Genomic DNA, 18,925 nt, shown 5'->3' with positions numbered 1-18,925 from the left:
AGCCAAAATTTTATGTACAAAGTGCACTATGGCACCAGCCGCAACAATATGTACACGCTGAGCATTTTAATGTAAAGCATGCCCTTCTTCTTGTCCCTCTCACTACAGTATCTCATTTTCCCTTGATTTGTCTTTTAAAGGGTGATAAAGACAAGCTCTGCTTTAAAGCCAGTAATTGTTTCTTAATGGTGGGCACTCTGTCACATTAGCTCTAGCTGCTATCTTAGAGAAAACTTTGATGTGATTTGCCCAACTGTTAAGGCTATTAGTTGAAACTTGAAATTGATTTATTTTGCCCATTGCATTAACCTTCCCTGGCAGAACCATCATTTCCTTATATAGGGCATGACAAATGCACCTTGGAGTCTAAGCATTTTTTTGTTTTATTTTTGCGAAATTGGATGTAAATGCTAGCTCACTATAAGCCCCACATTGATGTGATAATAAAAGTGGTGAAAACTCCACCCGCCATCTTTATTACTATATGGTAAATGAAGGGGAACTCTGAAAGAAAGCTCCCCTTAGAAACACATTTGGTGACACTTTGGTTAGAGTATTTTTGAAGTGGGGGTAGAGACCTATAAACAAGGGTGGCTTAGGTCTGGCAAAACAAAGTTTACTTCATGTAAAGCCCTGCATACATTCAATTTTGTATACTAGCTGAACAAACTAAAAAAAGGTGATGGGTTCTTCAGTTTGTATTGCAAAAAGTAATACAAAAAAACTAGGCCATGTTTCTAGCATTAAACTCTAAAAGGTTCGCATAGAAATTGGAAGCAATATATATAGGAAACCATAGCACCAAATGGGTCTGTATAAAGGAACCTCAGCAACAAAGGAAAGGAGAAGGAGATTTAAAATGAATATTATATCCCATCATCAGTTCCTTAAATCTAACCAGAAAGACATTTAAATGAAAATTTCTATTCCATTTTAATAGGGTGAAAATATACATATATTATGTTTCTCTGTGGTACAGATTATCATAAAAGAGAAGTTCTTGTAATGTCATCTAATCTACCAGGTGCATTTGATAAGCAATGTCCTTCCCAAAGTACATGGCAGAAAAGTTAATGAAATGTTAATGAACTGTCTCCACGGTGGGCTCCAAATTAAGCCTATGTTACATAGATAGAAGGAACAGCATGCCTTCTTCTGCAACAGCAACTGAAGAGGCCAGCTGCCAGTCAGATTTAAACAAAAACAGCTTGTCTCTTTGGTTCTCAGACCTACTGTAGGAAAAACTAAGAAATCACTGTCTGCCCATGTGGTTTGATATGGCTCTATATGCTCTGAAGGCTCTATATGCTCTGAAGGCTCTACATGCTTGTCTGTAGACAACTTTTTCAACTCCCTTTCAACCAAGTTGAAGGTAAACTATAAATCTATTAGATTATTGAGTATATGTAGGCTTTTGGAGTGCCTCTGGGAAGCATTGGCCTTGGTGAACTCTTTCTGTTGCGCAGACTATCTGGTGGGAAAGCTACGGTCCAGGGGAACTAGATTCCATCATAAGAGACAGGTTGTCAGAAGCCTGCACATGGTTCCTCTATGTGTTTCTTCCCTAGAGTCTCAAGTTTCTGGTTGTTCTACCAAAATGCTCTTTACTCTGACTGTTCATAATAAGATCTCATGTATCCATGACTTGATCATGGATAAGAGATCATCACCAAGATTTGGATGGGTGAGCATCTTATCTCACTGTGCTTGGTGTATGACCGGCACAGGGTGAAGGGTCAAGTGTGTGTGTTGCCATGGTCCATAAATCTTATACAGTATCTTACTCACTAAGAAACCTCTCCATCTGGGGGTTGTCTTTGAGGGTCTGCACCTGGTATCTGTGTCTTGTACCTAAGCAGCAGATTTGGTGGGGCTTCAGTCCATTTATCAGTGGAAGAGTAGCTTGTTACAGGTGTAAAAGGTATGTGGAACAATTCAAAGCAACTTCCCATGACATAAGACTGGCTGGGTTCCATATAGGTCCAGGGGAAATTCTTAAGACAGTCCATAGAAAATTCCTCTAGGAATTTAATTCTTTAAGCTCTTTCACAGGAGATATTTTCTGCTGACAGGAGAAAGATCTATGTGGCACAGTAACATCAAGGCCTGCGAACCATTACGGTAATTTGAGATAACTTTCCCCTGTGTAAATTGCTGAGCAATCAGATTTTCTTTTTATTTTACCTTTTGCTCTGCATGTTATAGCTCATGTCATGCTAGGATCACAGTTCCCTGCTATTAATTATACACAAGCGCACATTTTTTTAAAAATCTCATGCTCACCAGGGACAACTGGGAGAAGGAGAGGGCGAAATATACAAGATCCACTGCAGAGACCAGTGAATTCTAGTCTATGAAATTCATTTCAGCAGCTCTCTTTATAATCCTGCCTTGGAAACTCATTTCATTTTAAAGTCCTGTAAAGGAGTCACGGCTATATTCAGGACTGCTTATTGAGCAGCGGGTTCTTAAAATAATCCTTCTGGGCTGCTTCCTTCCATGTTACCTCAGAAAGGGAAAAAACCCCACATGGCCAGGATAAAGATTTGACCTTATGTTAAGCTACCGAAATAATAAAATGCAATCTGCAGAGTGAAAGGTGGATAAGGCCGAGGTAACGCAGCCAGCAGCCTCCCAATGTGTTTTAGCCAAGGTATTTACAGAACTTAAAAGTACTTTTACGATTTACAGCCATAATGGCACAACCAGCACTGGCATGAACAAAACAAAAGTGTTCTTGGGCAGAAGCCTTGATGACTTTCACCATACCCTCCAATTATCATTATTTTGCTGGGACAATCACTATTACACTTCAGTAATCATAGATTCTGTCTTTATCACAGAAAGTCCCGGATTAAGAGACGTGTATTCTTTTGCCCCCCACGGCACCATAGAGAATTAACTTCCAATTAAGTCCCCTCTATTTCTAGCTCTATGGTGCCCCCTGGCCCCTCCCACCCTGCTGCTCACCCAATCACTGCTCTTCCCTTCCCACGCTGCTTCATTGGAAATAGGAAGTGGACACTGGGTAAGGCAAGGCCAGCAAGGGATGTTGCTGCTGATTTTTCACCCTAGTAAATCCTAGACTCCGAGATTTGGAAGGGACCACAAGGATCATCTAGTTCAACCCCCTGAAATGCAGGAATCTTTCGCCCATTGTAGGACTTGAACCCACAGCCCTGTGTCTCATGCTCTACCAACTGAGTTATTCCCTCTTTTGCCCCTCTTTGGCTTTTGAGGGCCCATTATGAAAATTTGAGAGTGGGAGTTTTGTTGGTTTGCTTACTTTATTTATAGGCTGCCATTCTGGACAAAGTTCTCTCAAGGGGATGAACAGCAGCAGAAACATAAAAGCAGTCTGGTGCAGTGGTTAGAGTGCTGGACTAGAACCTGGGAAACCAAGATTCAGATCTTCACTACGTTCTGGAGTTCACTGGGTGACCTTGGTCTCTCAACCTAACCTACTTCACAGGGTTATTGTGAGGGTAATAGGAGCTCCTTGGAGAAAAGATGGAACAATAATAATAATAATAATAATAATAATAATAATAATAATAATTTTATTTATATTCTGCCCATCTAGCTGCGTTTCCCATTTCAAATCTCATTTTGTTTGTGGAGGGTTATTAGGCATTTATAAATGAAAATATCCATTGAGCCCCAGGCACTGGACTCGAAGAAAAGTATATAGCACATTTATTAGTATCTACAATACAGTAACAGAAGAATGCAAATCTATGCAGGTGAGGTAGCATTTTTAAAATTGGAACTAGCAGAGCTTCTCATCACACTCTGAATCATGGGCTGAAAGGGAAAAAAGGCTCTCTTGTAAACAAGCTCTATTGTTGCAAATGTTAATCCACAGACTCCTAGAGTACAGAAATATGGAACGCAGTTATTAATGTATTATGCTGAAAGTATTTGCTTTGGTGTCAAGACATGGCACAGAGAACAGACTTCAAAAAGAGATGCATGGAAATTACACTCATTAGGGTTTTTAATCTCTTGCAAGCAACTTGTTGCGAAAGAGAGATCTCATGAATATATGAAGTGACAAGTGGCATGTCTGTTCTTTGTCTCCAGGAAAGATTGCTTGTTGGGAAAAGTTGAGAAAAACAGAGGCATGACTACTTCATTCTTTGTTTTTTTTAATGAAGCGGAACAGCGTAGGGTTGCGAGTTCTTCCACTGTATTTCTAATAGGCAAGTTGCAAGTACAACTGGGGGGGGGGGATGGGGGTGTCAGATGATATTAGAAATTATCTAATTTATGAAGGATGGGTAACATGTGGCCCTCCAGAGGTTCCTGGAATACAACACTCATCGTCCTTTGGGACATAGGTGTTTCCTACAATAACTGACCAGCCACTTATTTATATCACCCCCTGCCAAAATACATTACCTAAAAAAGGGATGAAATAGGAAATCGATTTTCATAAAGTCATCATATATTAATTTGTATGTATAAGTACATATTTAGAAATAATTCCCAAAATTCAAATAGATAAATTGTGCATCTTTCCATCGTGTGGATGGCTATGACCAGGTGACCTGTGTCTTACCTGTGGGTTCTTACAGTTGATGGGCAAGTTCAAGGCTGTTGCTGTTCCTTCTTATGGACCAAACAGCCCTTCAAACAGAAGACTCCTTGGAAGGCTCTGACAGCCATCCTACCAAAACAAATAAAGACTGTTCTCTGGAAAACCTTGAGTTTAACCATTTTTACCCATCCTAGTCCTCTCTGCCATCCAAGATCCTCATCCACGCCACTTTTAAGCCTTCCAGCTATGAGTTCTAAATCACAGCTGGTTCTCTAGTTGACAGCTGCCAATGACTTTCGGCTGCAGTACAACCACCTCCCTCTACTTATTTTATGAGTTCCCTAGGCTGATTCACAAGATGACCTTCTAAGCTTAAACTATGCCGTTTGTTCAGTGTGCATAGAATCATAGAATCATAGAGTTGGAAGAGACCACAAGGGCCATCGAGTCCAACCCCCTGGCAAGCAGGAAACACCATCAGAGCACTCCTGACATATGGTTGTCAAGCCTCTGCTTAAGGACCTCCAAAGAAGGAGACTCCACCACACTCCTTGGCAGCAAATTCCACTGTCGAACAGCTCTTACTGTCAGGAAATTCTTCCTAATGTTTAGGTGGAATCTTCTTTCTTGTAGTTTGGATCCATTGCTCTGTGTCCGCTTCTCTGGAGCAGCAGAAAACAACCTTTCTCCCTCCTCTATGTGACATCCTTTTATATATTTGAACATGGCTATCATATCACCCCTTAACCTCCTCTTCTCCAGGCTAAACATGCCCAGCTCCCTTAGCCGTTCCTCATAAGGCATGGGCAAGCTTAACTGGTGTTTTTCTTCTTACTGCATAGACACAACCCTTGCAAAGTGCAGGGGCCTGAACTAACTCAAACAGGTGAATGAGAGATTGCTGTTGTCCCAGCTCTGTTGTTTAATGTTTTGGTAAAGAACAGTGACTCCTCTAGTCTGGATGAAAAGCTGGGGAACTCCTACATCTTTTCTTCTCTGCCATGGAGGATCATAGATGAATTTAACAGATAAAGAAACGATGAATCATTTGGGCAAAGCTCCCACCCCCCCAGCCAGTGCCACTGAACAGAAATTGTAAAGACAAGCTTTTGGTAAGAAAAATGCACATGGCTTCTTTCTATACTCTATTAACCTCTGTTTTTGTTTCTGTAAAAGAAGTGTGTCCTAGACATCTGTTGTAAACAAGATAGACCTTAGAGAGGAATACATTTTGGACAATTTATTTTGTGCTTACCAGTGTCTAGATTGCTTATCCCTGGTGTGATGCCCTCCACGTTGTGTTGCAATACAGCTCTCATCATCCTTGACCATTAGCCATGCTGACTAGACCTGATGGGAGCTGTAGTACAAAACACCTGTGGTTGCAGAAGGCTGGCTTATCATCTTCCTCAGGATGGGTAAAGAGTTGAGAGTAGTTTACCTTTTCCTAGTGTGTCCAAAGGGGCCTATTTACTGGCATTAGTACACCGTACTAAGATGTGCTCTATTTAATGCATTGCAGGAAGCTAGTTAACAGAATTCCTGCTGGCTTAATAAAAACTTGATTTGCAAAAGGCATGGCAGGGAAATGGCAGACTGAAAGCAACTCACAATCATTCTAAGTTGCCATGACTATTACTGAATGAGACAAATTGCCATGCTTTGGTTCTGCCAACCTTTGCTTCCTGGAATACTAACTCTTGTTAACTTTCAAAACGGAGCTAAAGGAGCATTTTAAACCAAGCATAAGCTGCTCATTCTGAACTAGTTAGAACTTTGTACATTTCCCACCAGCAATTGTGATCTGCAATCACTGTGGTGTGTTTTCAAAAAAAAATTTGTTGGAACTCTTTATACCACATCCCCCGCCCCCCTGCATCCAAAGCAGCTTAAGAACATTAATTCTCCTCTTGCACTGCAGACGGGGCAAATCATTACAATAAGGTCTTGACATTAATGCTGCTATATTGGTTTTTCCATAAAGCCTTTGGCTTAACCTCTGTTCCTCTGAGTTCTCATTGCCAACTGAAATAAAGTCTAAGTATATATGGCTATATGTGTTTACATTTGTCCCTTGTGACCCTTGCATCTTCCACCCACATGCACACAATAGATTGCATTTGGACATAACAATAGCACTGTGTGAATGAGCCTCGACTCATTTGCACTTTGCCCTGTCCTTTCCTCTTTCCTCCACTGCACTCCTCCCCAAGCATGGCCTCAAGATCAGAAGCTTTTGCTTCCATGTTCAGATAAACAAAGTTTAGTGTTAAGTCTGCCCTCCAAGTGTCCCTATTTTCCAGGGACAGCCCCAGAATTAAAAAAGCCGTCCCAGCTTTTGATTTGATCCCAAAATGTCCCTATTTCCCCTGCCAGCACTGCCGCCACTGAGCTCTGGGAGGAGAATGAGCCGGTGGTCTTGAGCAGTGGCAGCAGTGAGGGAGCATCCCGTTGCCTCTCCATGGCCACTGCTGTCGGCCTCCTCCCTTGGGCACCTCATAGCGGCTGCTGGAGAGTAGGAAAGGAGGCTGTCGTCATCAAGGCCCAGCCCTGGGTGATGCACCAGCTTTGAGGGACAGGCAGAGGGCAGGGCCGCCCTGGGCAGGAAGAAAGGGGGAGCAGAGCGGAGCGCAAAGAGTACTGATTTTATTTTATACAAAAAAAAATAAAATGCTTTGTGCGTTTGCATCTAATCTTGCCCCTTTCAAAAATTAACTTATTGATATGTGTTTTTCTTTTTGTAAATCTATCAAAGAATAAAATAACATTGGTGTTAAGGGGTTTTCTCAGGACAATGATGTGTGTGCCGTGTCCCATTGGTGTAGTGGTGGCTGCACTCGTACTTCTTCTGATAGGAAATGCTCTGAGGGATGGGGGCAAAAATGGGGGGGGGGGTTGAGGAGGCATAGTTGGTAGGGGAGTGAGAAATTTCCCTATTTTCATCTGAGGAATGTTGGAGGGTATGATTCTGCGCTTTAATCTGTGGTTATCTGCAGTACAGTTTGTTGAAACAAGACAGCTTTTTTGCAAGCCAGTCTTAGAAGCTGGCTCATTTTAGTAAGCTGTAGTTAAGACTAAGCAGTTTTTGAACATAACACTAAACTATGGTTAGTTAAAAACTGAAACAAAAGCTTTGTCTTCCTTGCAACTACATTGGTTGGGAAAATCAAGAATACAAAAAGGATTGGGAAATGTTTGTAGGGTCTTTTAAAAATCAGTAGAAACAAGTGAACAGATTGGCAGGACTTGAATAAATTCAGCAATATAAGAGGAAGTAAGAGAAAATTAGTAAGGAGAGTAGAACTTGGTAACTTAGAATACACGGAAGAGAGGGAAAAGAAAGGACACCAGAGAAGGAGAGGAAGGGAAGTCCTTAGATGTCTTGTTTTGTGTCCCTGTTTGGTTGTGGTTTTGTTTTCACCCCCCCCCCCTTTAACTTTTACTTATTCTTTTGGAACTGTATGTAAAAAATGCAAATAAAAATTATAATAAAAAAGGAAGGGAAGATGAGGAATCACCGAGGTTTGCTCTGCCAACAATAAACCATAGTTTATCATTACATCTGAATGTATTCAATGTCTAAGTTTGTACTTCAGACTTGTGAGCTCCATGCCAATAAGAGGCTGCAAAAGCCAATAGTATCACAGAAGCGGCACAGCAAGTTACCTTCTCTTTGCTGAAAACTAAGACCCAAGGCCAGAACTCCTGATGAGGCAGCCAGATGTTTGAGATTATTTAAGAAAGGTCTATCAAGTTCATTCTTAAAGAGCTGCTTCACACGTTACTCTGTTTCTTGTGCCAATGCTTGGCAATCCAAGGAAGGGCTTTCTTCACCCTGGAGCCCTGATTATGGAATTTCCTCCCCTCCCAGATGCAGACTTTGCTGGGTTTCTGGTGCCAACTAAAGGCTCATGCACTCCCACAGACATTTGGAGGAGCCTGGTGAATTGCTTCTTCTTCTGTTCTTTTTTTGCTTCTTGTTCAGCTATTGTGTTTAATATGCATTTTGCTTGATTGCAGTGTAACCCACTCCGGGATTGCCTTGGCAATGACAAACTAGTAGGGAATGTTTTAAATAAATAATATTGCTCAAACAGGTATTGAAGTCTGAATTAATTGTCAACAGTTGCATTAATTGGTATTTATGCAAATCTTTGAAGTTAGTACAGATGGAAAATCCCTGAAGGGGACAGGGGACCCTGTTTATTTCCATATACTACTGTAACATCACTTTGAATGCTATTCCTCCACCCACCCCACATACCCCAAAGAGTTGAGCATAACACATTGAAAAACATTACTTAAATAGACTGAATTCCATCCAGCATTTGCATTCTTGGTTAGGAAATATATATATATATATATATATATATATATATATATATATATATATTTCAAAACTAACACCACATTCCTGATATTCCTGTTCTATAAAAACCAGAAACAACAGCAGCCATGGCAGTGTAGTAGACAGTGGGCTGGATCCAGACTTGCTGCCATCAAAAGCCTAAGTTAAGGCACAACTAACTTATCGTATTGATTTCCTGGGGACTTAAATTCAATTAACTAAGGCTAAAATTGTAACCTCACTTAACCTGGGAGTAAGCCCAATTGAACTCAACTTCTGGGAAGACATGGGTTGTGCTGTTAGTGCATTAGACCCGAACTGAGAAGATCTGGATTCCAAGCCCTATTCAGCCATGTAGGTCATACTGACCTTGGGTTAGTTCTTCTCTAGCTAAGGACATAAGCGGAGCCTGCTGCATCAGGCCAATGGCCCATCCAGTCCAGCATCTGGTTGGTCCAGTGGCTAGCCAGATGTTTATGGAAAACCCACAAGCAGGACCTGAGCATCAGGGCACTCTCCCCTCCTGCAAGTTCCAGGAACTGGTATTCAGAAGCAGGATTGCCTCTGGCTGTGGAGATCAGAGCAGCAGCTGAACCAACTACACAGAATTGTTCGGGAGGTAAGGAGAAGATAACGGCCAGGTGCGTGACCCAAGTCCTTTGGAGGGTAAAGGTAAAGATAAAGGGACCCCTGACAGTTAAGTCCAATCACGAATGACTCTGGGGTTGCGGTGCTCATCTCGCTTTATTGGCCGAGGGAGCCGGCGTACAGCTTTCGGGTCATGTGGCCAGCATGACTAAGCCACTTCTGGTGAAACCAGAGCAGCGCACAGAAATGCCGTTTAACTTCCCGCTGGAGAGGTACCTATTTATCTACTTGTACTTTGACGTGCTTTCGAACTGCTAGGTTGGCAGGAGCAGGGAGAGAGCAATGGGAGCTCACCCCGTCGCAGGGGTGAACCACTGATCTTCTGATCGGCAAGCCCTAGGCTCAGTGGTTTAGACCACAGAGCCACCCGTGTCCACTTACCTGTGGAGGGTAAGTGTGATGCAGATGAAATAAATGCAATAATACATAAGAAACAGAAAGAGGCAGGACTTTAACCAGATAAAATATATGTGAACAGCTAGATAGATGTCCTTGTTACACATAACAGTAGCTGACACAAAACGAATTATCCTTTGTGCAGTAGAACGGCGTGGGCAATTAAGAGTGAAAGTGACACAGCAGCACATTTGACACATGTCCACAAGAATATGTCTCAGTGGCAGCATCAATCTAATATTCAGCTACTAAAATAATCTGCACATTTCTACCAGATGCCATGATCTATCTGTTAGGAAGGTGTGACTCTCCCAGGGGAGATCACCAGTGACATCCAGGGAAGTGCTAGCAGTTTCATAATCTGTATCTTTGTCACTCAGAGGCATTTCTTTCCCCCTTTGTCACCTCATTCTGATCCAAGCCTCATCTCGCTTTTGATATTTGGATATTTAGGCAAGAAAAAAGGGATGCGTGTAAATCAAGGATTTTTAAAAAACAATGGAGCCTTCCACTTTAAAACTCTAAACAACACAGGCCCCCAAAGATCTGAAAGATTGTCCCCTTCCCTACAGACTCTCTCAGATGCTATAACAGCAGAGGGGAGCCTCTTGCTGCCCTCAAAAATCTGGAGTGACGGCAGCCTGGGAAAGGGCCTTCTGTGGGGCAGTCCCTAAGTTGTGGAATTCTCTCCCCATAGAGATACATCTTCATTATGTAGTTTCCATCTACATAATGCTGAAGGCACCTCTCTTTATCCTGGCCTTTGAGATAGATAGATAGATAGATAGATAGATAGATAGATGATAGATAGATAGATTATATATATATATATATATATATATATATATATATTTAGGACCTATACTCCTTTTGGGACTGTGATTTGCTTTAATTTCATTTTAATATTGTATTTTAAATTGTTGTGAACTGCCCTGGGATCTTAGGCTGAACAGTGGTGGGTGCTTTCCTGAGCAGAAGGAGTCCTTCCATAAATGGAAGTTCATTTCATGAATGGAGATACTACATTAGATCCCACCTAATGAATGCACAAGACATTGCTGCTATTCATAAGTAGCAGCCAAAAGTAAGAGGTCCTCCCAAAACGGTTTAAATACAGTGCTTTTTTTCTGGGGGGGACGCAGGGGTACGCATACCCCTAAACATTTTGTGAATATAAGTTTCAATATGAGTAGGAAAATGAGAGTACCCCTAAACATTTTTTAAGGGGAAAAAGCACGGCTTAAGTATATAAGAACAAGGGTTAAGATTCTATTCTATTCTATTGAGTCCTGACCCACCAAAAGATTTGATCTGACTTGATTTGATATCAAAATCATAATTTTTAAATAAGCATACAAAACTAAAATGGATAAAAATAGTAACGAAAAACAGGAAATCAGCTGGAACCCAGGAGCAAAACATCACTTTAAAAAGTACATCAAAAGTAACTCCCAAATGTCTGCCTAATCAGGTATTTCTGATACAGCTTTTTAAAAGGAAGTGGATTAATAATGACTGTCCTCCTGTCTTCTTCCTGTACCTTCAAGGCCAGAGAAACATTTTGGAAAAGGAGCACATAAAACGATGGCCCTCTGGCTTAATGAGCATAAAATGTATAATCTGATATAGATTTATTTGGACCATAGGTCATGACACAACCCATTATTTCATATACAGGATGCAGAGTGCAAAAATCTATATGGTCACTTGAAACAATGCTTCACATGCACAAGAATGGGGGAGACTTTGGTGTACATGTCTCACTGTGAAGCCAACATGACAATTATATCTTGGTTGCTTTTGGCTAATAATCATGTGCTGCATGGATACGACACTGAAAAGCAATGCCAGTGTGAAACACTTCCCATGTTTTATCTTACTGTAAATATGCATACCAAAAGGCTGGGTCTCCTTGTTCATGAGAGCTGCATCCCCCAACTCTTTACTTGCAGCTTTTTACATCTCTGGAGGTCTCAGAGGGATGTGCCATGAGGGGTATATCAAGTAAGTATGTTCAGCAGATATGAGCACAGTGTCAGCATTGATCAAGCAGGCGGAGCAGCAAAAATCAATCCAAGTATGATTTGTATGGAGAGAAGGAGATTGCACTATCACCTGGAATGCTTCAGACCCCATGAGAAAAGCATGGGGGTCTGATTAGGTAAGATGGCGGGGGGATGGGGGGGACGGGACACATTATTCTTTCTTCACGTTTCTCTTCGAAAGTTCTTGGAAGATTTCCAGGTTCCCCAACTGTCCTCCATATCCCTTTACTAACTTTACTGTTTGTGTGGAAGTAAGTTGGGAAACACTGAAATGAAAAGAGGAAGACTGACTGCCCAGAAGCAGTTGAATATCAAGCCAACTAAGCTGACACCAGTTTTTAGACTTGAGAATGTCCTGAAACGTTTGTTTCCCAGATGATATCTGTGATCAGCTTGAGACATGCAGGGCAGTGTGGTCCTTAAGCTATCATGGACCTAAGCTGTTCAGGGCTTTATGCACTAGCACAAGGTAAAAAGGTCAAGGTCAAGGACCTCTGGACGGTTAAGTCCAGTCATACTTGACTCTGGGGTTGCGGCGCTCATCTCGCTTCTGGCCGCATTTGTCCGCAGACAGTTTTCCGGGTCATGTGGCCAGCATGACTAAACTGCTTCTGGCATTACGAGACACCATGACGAGTACCAGAGCACACAGAAACGCTGTTTACTAGCACAAGACCATTGAAACGGGCCAGGTTTTCAATCTGTTCCTTTGTTATGAGTATATACCCTCCAACATTCTGCCAATTAAAATCAGGACTCTTGTCTTTTGGTGCCATGCTCCCTTGTGAGCCAGCTGGGGCTTCCCTGCCCCAGTCCCCTGTCTCCATTACTGGAAACAGCTCCCTCAGTGAGCGCCACACTGGCACCTCCAGCTCCTCCTCCTCTTCACCCTCGTCCTCCTCCTCTTTGTCTTCTTTCCCTCTAGTGAGGACGTCTGGAGGAGGAGGCATGGTGTCTCAGCCTGGCGGAAGTGGCCTGGCCTGCACCACCACCAGCTCCAGCTCCTCCACTTTCATAATCTCCAGCTCAGCCGCCTGACACGTGACTTTTGGGGCTGAGCAATTTCGGGAGCCAGCTGACTTATGTGTGGCACCAAAAATGGGACATTCTGGGATCCAATCAGAAGTTGGTACGGCTTCCGTAATTCCGGGATGTCCCGGTCAAATTGGGACAGTTGACAGGGATGTGAGGGGCAAGGGGCTACAGCATTAAAAGGCAGAGGAGGAAAAGCACTACTGGCTCCATGCCTAATACTATATTTCTTCCACATGGCCTAGAGCCCTTTCAATGTTCCATCCTAGGCAATCATCTGCCTGACCTATTAAGTTGGGGCAGCTCTGGTGCGACAGTGGAAACAAGGTTATGAAAGGGAGAGCCTGGCAAAATTAAAGCTGAACCCCAACAAGTCCCTCAGGTCTAAGGTCTGACTTTCATCTTAACTGAGTATGAAAGGGGCTGACTGGACTTGTGCATTCTGAAAAGCAGGTTCACTAAAATCTAGAAACCCTTGTTCTATAACTCTTTTAAAGTAAGCCCGTGTCTCCAAAGTGCCATTTTGTCGGGCAAGATTTATATATCCTGCCTCCCTAGGGCTGGCACTTGTTTCACAAGATGTCTTCTATAACTCTTGATGTAGACAATATACTTTGGTTTTGTGTTTTGTTTGTCTCTTGCTTGCTGTGTTTTAGCAGGCAAAATGCACTTGAAGCCTATACATTCTTCTGAAGACAAAGGAAGGCTATCGCCTTGCATTTGCCAAGTGCAAAATCAGGAAATGCGGTGGTTAAAGGGCAAGTGTACAGCCATTAAAATGCTTGAGAGTCGAACCGCTAGGTAGCCCATCATCATCCATCCTTCTCAAAGGGAAGTAATTAATTATTAGCATGACAAAAGGCTATTGAGTTATTATGCCTAAGGCTTTAATCAAATGCAATTTGCCAGTTGAGCTTTATTCAGCCCTTCTAATATGGCACATAGCTCAAAATTTCCCCATAATTTCCTTACTCTCTCTAATTATTAAATTTGATGTCAATGGAAGTAACTGACTTAACAGCACACACTTCAGGGAGGGAAAGGGAGGGAGACAGCAAGACAAAGAGAAGAGGGAGATCAGTAAGCATGACTTTCTCTAAATTTGTATCCTCTCACAATATTGATAAAATTACAGTGTGTTTAATAAGAACTTAGTATTCAACAGTTGGGAACCTGTCAAACATGAAGAAGAATAAAGAGGATTCTTCTTCTAAATCGACTGTTCCCCAACACCAAACTGGATTCTCCAAGGTTTTTGTTTCTATGTTTTGCTATGAGTGAAACTCTAACATGCCAATTGGAGAGAACTATTGAACTAGCTACTCCATGGACCTGAAGGCCTAGCCTTAAGTATCATAAAAAAAAAGAGGAACACTTGCATGTGCTAGATTATTTGCATCTATGCAAAATTTGGAGAGAAACGGTAAAAATGATTGTGCTTGAAACAGAAATACAGTATTCCTTATGGTAGTGGGAAAGATTGTGACGACGTGTGCCAACTCTGTCTGCTAACCAGGAGCAACCTGTTGATTGGCTACTTTGCCTGTTCCTTCTAGGCCCTACCTGGTCTATATATGCAGCAGAATGAACTGGCAGAATCCTAGGGGGAAGAGTGGTTTGTTCCAAATCTGAATGAATGTGAGAGATGTCATTGCTGAACTTTCCCCACATGTTAAAAAAAAAAACTTCCCTGCAGGTGAAATAACCCTAATCCCTAGCATGTCAAGGAGAACAGTTCCAGTTCATTCTGTTCCCTGTTGTTTGTTTACTGTTAGGTAGGTTTTTGTTGTTTAGATTTTAACAAATGGGAGCATTTAAAAATATAGCTCACATAGAGCACAAAGTGGTACAATTCATTCTACGGTGGTACCTCTGGTTGCGAACGGGATCCGTTCCGGAGGCCCGTTCGCAACATGAAAAGCCTGCAACCTGAAGCGCCGTATCTGCACAGGTGTGTGGTGTGATTTGGCGCTTGTGCACATGCGCGAGTGGCGAAACCCGGAAGTAACCCTTTCCGGTACTGTACTTCTGGGTTGCCGCGAGACGCAACCTGAAAAAACGTAACATGAAGCAAACATAACATGAGGTATGACTGCATCTCATCTCAGGATACAATCACTTTATTCTCACTTCATTCTGCTGCATGTGTCAATGAGGTTGCTCATCTGAATAACCATGCGGAAACATGTTTAGCGTTGGACACTACATGTGCCGTACTGAATGGAATATGTAAAAACTCTGTTTAATCCAGGCCCTTGTATGAACACGTACTGTACAAGTCTGGGGTCTTTGAAAGCAATTTCTAGGCACTAATGATGTATAAATAATAAATGGCATACAAAAATCAGTTTGACCCTCATTCACAGCGCCTTTAGCAATAGAAAATTAGCCTGACTAACTTCAAAGACACTATGTACAATATATAGAATGGGTGCATATAAATTCGAAAGGTTTTCAGTGCAGTGAGAGCTTTTCTTTATGTTCATGCTTTGCAATGTTATTATACAATATCTTATACAATTTATTTAATGCATGTATATTCCACTTTTTTCCATTATATATGAATAGGTTTCCTGTTAAGCAGCGTAACAACCAGGCACTGACTGTGGTCTGATTAGCTTCAGCAAAGTAACATTGCGTCCCTTCAAACTACGCCTTAGGACTGCATGCATAGTCTACATAGTGTGCTTACTAACATAGGGTTGCGGGTGATCTAAACCACTGAGTCTCTTGGGCTTGCCAATCAGAAGGTCAGCGGTTCGAATCCCCGTGACGGGGTGAGCTCCCATTGCTCTGTCCCAGCTCCTGCCAACCTAGTAGTTCGAAATCATGCCAGTGCAAGCAGATTAATAGGTACGGCTGCGGCAGGAAGGTTAATGGCGTTTTGGTGTGCTCTGGTTTCCATGTGTTCTGTTGTGCCAGAAGTGGTTTAGTCATGCTGGCCACATGACCCAGAAACGCCAGCTCCCTCTGCCTGAAAACAAGATGAGTACTGCAACCCCATAGTCGCCTTTGACTGGACTTAACCGTCTAGGGGTCCTTTACCATTACCTTTACCTTCTACTAACTTGTGAACATCTTTTCTAAGAAATCTGAGAAATGAGAAGAAATTTCTAGTTAAGAATCTTAGTTGGTGTTTAAGAAGACTACTGCATGGGGTGCTGGCATATGAAAGCAGGGACTTACTACAGCATTGGCATGTATTGAGTCCAACAGTCTACCTGCTAGTCTCTTGTACTGATTTTCAGAAACATTAGGAAAGCCCATGGCTACTGCTGTGTATGACTGATGACAAGTGGCTGGGAAGGCTATGGTCTGTAAGAAAGTCTGTAGCTTAGTGGTGGAACACCTGCTCTGCGTGCAGAAGGTCCCAGGTTCAATCCCTGGCATCTCCAGGCAGGAGATATTCATAAGAAATATGTCCCTGCTTCTGCACACATGATATGAAGACAGCAACTAAGAAGCATGCCAGATCTGAGCACCACATCCGTCAGAGGGAAGACTCTTGTACGATGAAAGAATATGATGGAAATCATAACATGCTGATGTTAAATATACCACATGCCACCAGAAACACGGAAAAATCAATCAACAAAGCAATTAGGAACATCACAATAATCTGCACAGCAGTTCTGTGACTTCAGGTGAGGGATAAACAGTAGGTGCAGATAAACTCTTTGAGAAACAAATTGCCTATCTGTGACAATTCCATAGGCACTTTTGATGTGTATATGTATTCCAAAGGGATGTTGAAGAGCTAAATTAGAATGAGCATGTTATAAGAAATTACACAGCATCACAAAACAATTTGTGTTTGTAGGTTTATGTGTTCTGAGTTTCTCACTCATACAACTCATTTTTCATTCTTCACCGTACTGACAAGTGGCAAATGGTGCCTTGAGGCTAAGCGCTTACTGAGTTCTCTGCCTGGAAATGTATTCTATATGTCTATAGGTAATCTATACATGATCATGTTCATTCTCATTTCCCACCCCATGTTCCTTATATTATGTAATGTTGGAAGCATAAAGCATTATCTGCCCGTACTGTACTTCTACAATTTCAAGCTTTATAATGTTTAATTAGGTACGCAGGTGGTGCTGTGGGTTAAACCACAGAGCCTAGGACTTGCCAATCAGAAGGTCGGTGGTTCAAATCCCTGCGATGGGGTGAGCTCCCGTTGCTCGGTCCCCGCTCCTGCCAACCTAGCAGTTCAAAAGCACGTCAAAGTGCAAGTAGATAAATAGGTACCGCTATGGTGGGAAGGTAAACGGCATTTCTCTGTGCTGCTCTGGTTCACCAGAAGCAGCTTAGTCATGCTGGCCACATGACCCGAAGCTGTACACCGGCTCCCTCAGCCAGTAAAGCGAGATGAGCGCCGCAACCCCAAGTCAGTCATGACTGGACCTAATGGACAGGGGTCCCTTTACCTTTACCTTTAATGTTTAATTGGTAATTATGTTCGAAGATATAAGCAATCAGTATCCTCCCCTATTCATATTCAAAGTGTGATGTATGGGGTATTAGGGAAAGGGTAGTACCTCTGGTGAGGGACATGTCATGCTCCTTATGGAGTAGTTTGTACACCTTTGGTCACCTTGCTGCACTCAGCTTTCACCTGTGGCTCCTAGAAGCTGTCAGTACGCAACAGCGGCCACACCACGGGAAATGGCTTTGACTAGCCAGCAAAACCAGGTGTAGGTAGCTGATGTGAGCCAGGAACTTCTCCTGCGTACAAAGACAGCCTCTGGCAGATTGAGCAGATGAGACTAATAGTGGGTCCAAAGAAGGCGGTTTCTGCACTTGCTGTAGATGAAAGTGAGAGACAGATGGAACTCATCAACCTGGGAATGTAGCCCATCTAGGGTGTCAGGGAACTGCCATCGGCCCAGAGGCGAGGAATAAAAGGGGAGTTGTGTTACAGGGAGCCTCCGAAAATCTTGCGAAGCAGTCCCTCTTCCGGGGAGGAGGAAAGCCCCACCTCTAGTGGGGAAGAGGTGCAAGGTGCCAGAGGATGCTTAACACCGCTCCTGGTCAAGGCGGACAGGAGGGAAACACGCCCTTGCCATTGCCCATCCTGTGCAGTAGCCTAAGGCGCAAAGAGGGAAGGAGAAGGTTGGGGGTAACGAAACTCTTATGTTGGGGGAGGTCCAAAAAAAGACCACCCCCGGATTCTGCTAGTGATTGAGCCAGACATGAGCTTTGGGGCTCTTCACTGTAAATAGTTTGCACCAAAATAAAAACCTGTAAAACACAGGTTTAGAGTCCTGCCTGGTTACTCTCGAGCAACCGCAACAGCCATCTGACAGCGGAGAAGGAAAATTCTGATGCTACACCTCCACTGTCTTGCAGGAAATCCTCAGGAAAAGAAACTACTAATGAGTAAATCCTACACAAATTTGGAAGGGAGACACTAAGATAGTTGGACACTTACTTCCAGCAACTCCTGCAGACAAGCTGGTGCCAAACATATTACTCTGCTTTACGTTGGACCACATCAATGAGGCTGAGGAGGGGTCCTGTCAGATGGGCAGCCCAAGACCTCCATACACGCTGCTCTGGGAAGGTCACTTTGGTGCTGATAATGTAGAAATTTGACTTCACCCCCAGAGGCACACTCCATTGTTTCTTGTGACAAGATGCCAACAGCAACTTATTCAGCCTAGATCCACTGAAATTAATGGACTTGGCTAACTTAGGTCCATTAATTTAAATGGGTCTAGTCTTAGTAGAACTTAGATGGCTACAAGCCTATGAATTTCAGTACTGTCTTTGTTTTACTTTTAGGTGTTTCCACTTAACATAAACTCTAGATCTGGAACATGTAGGGCACCAGAATAAATATACCCTTTCCCTCCTTTTCTAAGCATAGTTATTTTGTTTTGTTTTTTAATTAAAGAAATAAAATTTAAGAAG

The 18,925-nt window shown here is 42.6% G+C and overlaps 2 protein-coding genes across 4 annotated transcripts in view; one reads left to right on the top strand and one right to left on the bottom strand.

Moving 5' to 3' along the window:
* Nucleotides 1–18,925, bottom strand: part of ZNF804B (zinc finger protein 804B) — a 294,257-nt gene that overhangs the window by 90,567 nt on the left and 184,765 nt on the right. The gene's annotated exons all lie outside the window — the stretch shown is intronic.
* Nucleotides 12,221–18,925, top strand: part of STEAP4 (STEAP4 metalloreductase) — a 224,414-nt gene continuing 217,709 nt past the window's right edge. Inside the window, exon 1 of the mRNA XM_080975204.1 lies at nucleotides 12,221–12,232. The gene's annotated coding sequence lies outside the window, so the exon portion shown is untranslated. The remainder of the gene's footprint in view (nucleotides 12,233–18,925) is intronic.

The sequence above is a fragment of the Podarcis pityusensis genome (assembly GCF_964106645.2).
Source record: "Podarcis pityusensis genome assembly, chromosome: 12".
NCBI classification, from domain to species: Eukaryota; Metazoa; Chordata; class Lepidosauria; order Squamata; family Lacertidae; genus Podarcis; species Podarcis pityusensis.
The sequence above is the reverse complement of the archived record's forward strand: the minus strand, read 5'-3'. Positions and strand labels throughout refer to the sequence as shown.